The following is a 6,820-nucleotide window of genomic DNA, read 5'->3' on the forward strand; positions in this document are numbered from 1 at the left end:
TCACGAATGTAGACAGATCAACATTGTTTATGATCGATGACACTTTGCGCACGAGGAACAATGGCGTAAAACTCAGATGTGAACAAGTAAATTCAGACTGCAAATTTTTCTTCACCAACGTTGTAATGCGAGAATGGAATAAGCTCCCACCATCAGTGGTCCAGTGTAACACGATTGACTCCTTCAAAAATAAGCTCGACCGTCACTTCCTTCAACTTAATATCAACTAGAGTAGAAATGCAACGTTTTGGAGTCTTCTGATTAATGTAAAATCACTTAGGTTTAAGGACAGACCACCAAGTCTGGACCATGGGGTCTGTGTGGTCTGATTTTCTATGTAAATCTATGTAAATCTCTCTCTCTCTCTCTCTCTCTCTCTCTCTCTCTCTCTCTCTCTCTCTCTCTCTGATAAGTGTACCGCTTTGTGGCCCAGACTGAAGTTATCAGACCACAAAACCCATGTGTAGTTAAAAAAGAAAAAAGAAAAAAAAAACAGTATGTTCATTGATATGATGTGTAGCTAAAATAGATGACTGCGGTCTGTGGAAAAAAAAAAACACTCTGGGGACGTCTCTTTACATGAGAAACAACATAGCCTTCTTTCATTCCCACGATGTATACATTAAAAACATTTATATGTGGGTTTTGGGATGTGATTCAAATATTTTTGACCCCCCAGGGGAGAGAAACAATATTTGTGCTCCTCTGGGGGGGGGAAATTTTATATAACATCATAGCCTATGTTCATCCCCATGATGTGTACATTACAACCATATAAGGATTTGGGGGTCTACGACTAAAAAAAAAATTCCATCCCCCCTCGGGGAATTATTTTTCTTAAACAACATGGCCTAGTGTTAATCCCCATGCTGTGCAAATTAAGAATATATATATTGTTTGTGAGGTCTGTTACTATAACCATATATGCGTTTGGTGGTCTGCGACAAAAAAAAAAAAAAAAAAAAAAAAGAACATGGCCTATGGTGATCCCCATGATTAAGAATATATAATTATGGTTTCTGGGGTCTGCGACTCACCGTCTGCGCTGCAGATCCTACTAAACAGACAAACAAACAAACAAACGCGTCTCATTTATTTATATAGAAGATATTTATTTACCAAATGTAAAATGTAAATAAATAATGAGTATTTACAATTATCCAGAGATCAAGTCCCATGCCCCCAGCATGTGGTTCTCATACCCCCAAGGGGTATAGATACCCTCTGTTATGAACCCCTGCGCTATATGATGGCTTCCTCAGCAGAAATGTGTGTACAGAAGGTACTTCACTCCTCACTACCTTCTATTCTTAGCAAATATCCTTTCTGAGGCTCACTTCTATTCCTTAAACGCTTTAATATATTTTCTAGAACATACCCTTCTCCTCCCTCTTTTGTAACACTTGCTCTTTCTGTCGTCCCTCTCATTATTTACCCTTTCATAGACATCTTATACTCATGCACAGCTACAGTGCCCCCTGTTACCCCCAAAATATTATTCCTACCTCCCACTTCGCCGTTTAATATATAATTTTATTATAACATTGCCTACCACTTTTTTTGCTTCACCAATAGTGTTATATGACTACTGATGTATAGCACATTATATTATCTATATCATCTTGGTTAACATTACTTATATACTTATACACACAGTACACACATCTCTTCTGAGGAATCTATCATATAGCTAATCGTCTATGAATTTTATCACTAGTTGACTTTCCAACATAACAACAGACACCCACACATTTTGAATTAGCCTATTATTATTATTATTATTATTATTATTATTATTATTATTATTATTATTATTATTATATAACATAATGGAGAAGGCAGAGTGGGACGAGCGCAAGCGCTATAAGTTGCCAGATGAAACCCCCCACACACCTTGACTGTAAAAAGAAGGAAGGAAGGCACTTAGCAGAATAAAAGGATGAAATTAGAGCACGAACGGAAAATCGGTTAAACAATTATGGGAACACCTCATTGAACTGAGGCAAAATTATAAAATATGACAGGAATGTTTTGTCTCAAGTCCAGTTGAAAGAGCCCTTAATAATTCCCTGAACCCCCATTTCCTTAAATAAATAATGATAACCCTATTTGAATGTTATCACAATTTATTTAACACTAAGCACTAAAAGTATTAACATTATTAATAAAACTGGATGTTTTCGATCACAGCTATAGACAAAATCATCCTTCGAAGAACATTCAAAAGTGAAATTACCTGTAGCACCACTGCAAGTCTGGACATTTAGCTCTGTCTGCTGAGATGTGTGCAAATTCGTCTCCATATTCTTCAAACAGATCATACTTGTATGTATGAAGTGCAGTTGATGGTGAATGCAGAGACTTGTAGAGGTTGATGAAAATATCCTTTACCTCGTCACTAACATCTCTGTGTTTCAGTGCACTGGCACTCTGGACTGGATGATTGTGAGTGAAGTTCAGTCTCACCTCCATAGGAGGGCAGTTGCATGGGTATCAGTTGATCTGGCGGAAGGGACGTAAATAAAAAAATATTAGAAAAGATGTAAATTAAACACCTTAAGATTTGTTACCAGAGGCATACCTTCATGCCTTCCGCCCTCTTCATGATTATCATCTTAATCTTACTTGTTACCTTACCCATGAAAAAAAAAAATAATAATAATAATAATGTAAAGACATTATGACCAGTGATGGAAGGTGATGAAGGAAACACGGGCTGGGGAACGAGTGTTTATTCCCGACTAGTTTCGCCTTGGTAGGCTTCTTCAGGGGAAGGAACATTCCTCTGAAGAAGCCTGCAAACAGCAATGTTTCATCACCTTCCATCAAAAATAATAATAATCATGGTGACATCACAAATCTCTGCTTAACCTAACCTCTAGAAAAAACGCTCAAAATTCTAAAAAGTGGAGACTAAAGTATTTCACCAGCTTTGCTAGCTAAATGACAATATATTTACAGGTAGCTAATTAAAAGTAACTAGTGACGACAGCTGACAACTAACTTACCTGCTCTTTCGCTTAGTATTTGTTTGCTTCACGATCACACTCACGGTGGCTGGACAATCTGTGTTTTTTGATCCATGTCTTGAATCGGCCGTGTTACTCCTGGGTTTGGTGTTGTGGTGACACCGTAGATGCATCTGGAAGACTCTTTTCTGACCAGTCACTTTATGCTTGGATAGAGTTCGTAGAGTAGTTTTAGTTTTTCCTTGAAACTCTTTTATCCACGTACGGGCGATGGCCTCAGTTGTGACATGTAATCGTAGAACAGCATTTGTGCCTTCAGTTGTACCTGCGTATTCGCACACTGTGTACTGGTATCCCTCCGGTAACAGTGCCTAGAAAGAACAATAACAGTGACAAAGATCAGTTAACAAAGCAGCTTATTCCTTAGATGACACACATACAGTGGCTCAGAGACTCTCCATTGCAGACTGCTATATAACATATTCACTTACACTCTATGTACTCCATCTATGAAATAGTCAACTATATTGTAATGACTGCACTCCTGCTTCCATTACCTATTTTGTTTGCAGTAAAGCACAATATGTGCAGTAATGTCCATGCAGAAAACTATTATTTAACGTACTAGTTATAAAGAGTATTATTAAAGGGTAAAGGAAAAAATATCAATGAGCTAAAGAAGAGTAAAAAAAACTGTACTGTACGGCGACATTTTAATTTTCTTCTACTTACACTAAGTTGTCGTACATCATGAAGGAGTCCAATGCTGCAGTGTGACTCTGAACAAATCTTTATGTTGCCACTGTCCATTATTGGCTGTATACATCCACTGAAAAAATAATAATAATATATAAATAAATATGCGGCCTCATGTTTTAATTCTGACTCCTGTAAAGGTTAAGTGAAACTTTTTCTTACTATTGCAGAACAAAACGAACTTCATAAAGGTAAAAAAAAAAAAAAAAAAAAAAAAAAAAAACATTCGTCTCCCCGTGTTTTCAGGTGTTGGCCATCATCAGGCTTGTGTTCATTATTAGACTGTTATAGCTTGTGTCTGGTGTACACACACACACACACACACACACACACACACACACACACATTCTCGTCTAACCGTGTTGTCAGGTGTTGGCCGTGCTCAGGTTTGTGTTCACTATTAAACTGTTATACCATGCGTCTTGCACACACACACACACACACACACACACACACACACACACACACACACACACACATTCTTATCTCACCGTGTTGTCAGGTGTTGGCCGTGCTCAGGTTTGTGTTCACTATTAAACTGTTATACCTTGCGTCTTGCACACACACACACACACACACACACACACACACACACACACACACACACACATTCTTATATCACCGTGTTGTCAGGTGTTGGCCGTGCTCAGGTTTGTGTTCACTATTAATCTGTTATACATTGCGTCTTTTGTACACACACACACACACACACACACACACACACACACACACACACACACACACACACATTCTTATCTCACCGTGTTGTCAGGTGTTGGCCGTGCTCAGGTTTGTGTTAACTATTATACCTTGCGTCTTGTACACACACACACACACACACACACACACACACACACACACACATTCTTATCTCACCGTGTTGTCAGGTGTTGGCCGTGCTCAGGTTTGTGTTCACTATTAAACTGTTATACATTGCGTCTTGTGTACACACACACACACACACACACACACACACACACACACACACACACACACACATTCTTATCTCACCGTGTTGTCAGGTGTTGGCCGTGCTCAGGTTTGTGTTCACTATTAAACTGTTATACCTTGCGTCTTGTACACACACACACACACACACACACACACACACACACACACACACACACACACACACACACACACACACATTCTTATCTCACCGTGTTGTCAGGTGTTGGCCGTGCTCAGATTTGTGTTCACTATTAAACTGTTATACCTTGCGTCGTGTACACACACACACACACACACACACACACACACACACACACACATTCTTATCTCACCGTGTTGTCAGGTGTTGGCCGTGCTCAGATTTGTGTTCACTATTAAACTGTTAAACCTTGCGTCTTGCACACACACACACACACACACACACACACATTCTTATCTCACCGTGTTGTCAGGTGTTGGCCGTGCTCAGATTTGTGTTCACTATTAAACTGTTAAACCTTGCGTCTTGCACACACACACACACACACACACACACACACACACACACACACACACACACACACATTCTTATCTCACCGTGTTGTCAGGTGTTGACCGTGCTCAGGTTTGTGTTCACTATTAAACTGTTATACCTTGCGTCTTGTGTACACACACACACACACACACACACACACACACACACACACACACACATTCTCGTCTCACCGTGGTCAGGTGTTGGACGTGCTCAGGTTTGTGTTCACTATTAAACTGTTATATTTTGCGTCTTGTGTACACACACACACACACACACACACACACACACACACACACACATTCTCGTCTCACCGTGGTCAGGTGTTGGCCGTGCTCAGGTTTGTGTTCACTATTAAACTGTTATATCTTGCGTCTTGTGTACACACACACACACACACACACACACACACACACACACACACACACACATTCTCGTCTCACCGTGGTCAGGTGTTGGCCGTGCTCAGGTTTGTGTTCACTATTAAACTGTTATATCTTGCGTCTTGTGTACACACACACACACACACACACACACACACACACACATTCTCGTCTCACCGTGGTCAGGTGTTGGCCGTACCCAGGATTGTGTTAACTATTAGTCTGTCATATTTTGTGTATTGTGTCAACGCGTATCGGCTCACTAACGTCTGCTTCTCTATTAAAAACAATTACTTACCAGAGCTCTCTCACTCAGCCTCTTCCGTCTTCCCACTGTTGTCGTCAGCTGATGACGGCGCGGCGCGCGCCGTCTCCCCCACCGGCCTCCGCTCCCGCGACAGTGTTGCCAAATGTAGACATTTGCTCGAGTGTACGGAACCAGGCAGGAAAAAAAATATCGCGGCCTGGCCAAGGCACATGCAAAGCTGCACGCCTTTCTTCTCCCTCGCCGGTCACCGCGAGGCTCCTCAAAGACATCGGTGATGTCATACGCCTACCCCCGTGGGAAAACTTTGAACCAAGGGACAAAACTTTCCTAACTTGTCCAATCTCGGTCTCGTATAATTCGCTGGTAAGGCCCCACCTGGAATACGCCGTGCAATTCTGGTCTCCTAATTACAGGAAAGACATTGAATTACTTGAGAGAGTACAGCGCCGCGCCACGAAGATGATACCATCACTGAGGACGAAACCCTATGAAGAACGACTCGAGCGACTCAACCTCTTCACGTTGGAAAAGAGACGACTGCGGGGAGACTAGAGACATGATACAAGTCTTTAAGTACAGTCGGCTATAGAGTAGTGACACATTGTCCAGTAAGTTTCGTTCAGAAAGCGACATCTGGCAACCCCTCCACGTGACATGAAAATTATTATGTCCTATCGAAACCGTACTGTTATGGTGATCGGTGGTCACAGGTGCACTCTACATAATTTTAAGATAGATATTTATCAGAAGTGTCCGTCGCTAACGCTTAATAAATATTTTTTCTTTAGGCTCTGTCGCTACATTTTGACACGAGCTTTTAGTTTCGTTCAAATTTAGTCAAGAGCAACTCTAAGTTGTTTATCAAACTATGATACATTTAAAAATATATTGCACTTATTAGGGGAGATTGTTATGCCTTTTAACTAAATACAAAAAAATCCCTGACAGCCGAGATCTTGTTCTTTATAATTTTTTTTAT

The 6,820-nt window shown here is 40.6% G+C and overlaps 1 long non-coding RNA gene across 1 annotated transcript; it reads right to left on the reverse strand.

Moving 5' to 3' along the window:
- Window positions 1–2,473: 2,473 nt before the first annotated feature.
- On the reverse strand, window positions 2,474–6,311 carry LOC126989879 (uncharacterized). Its single transcript, XR_007743820.1, has 4 exons — window positions 5,872–6,311; window positions 3,702–3,798; window positions 3,009–3,340; window positions 2,474–2,502 (listed from the first exon to the last, which is right to left on the reverse strand). It is a non-coding gene; the product is annotated as an uncharacterized LOC126989879 (long non-coding RNA).
- Window positions 6,312–6,820: the final 509 nt, after the last annotated feature.

Source organism: Eriocheir sinensis, unplaced genomic scaffold, assembly GCF_024679095.1.
Source record: "Eriocheir sinensis breed Jianghai 21 unplaced genomic scaffold, ASM2467909v1 Scaffold1358, whole genome shotgun sequence".
Lineage (NCBI taxonomy): Eukaryota > Metazoa > Arthropoda > Malacostraca > Decapoda > Varunidae > Eriocheir > Eriocheir sinensis.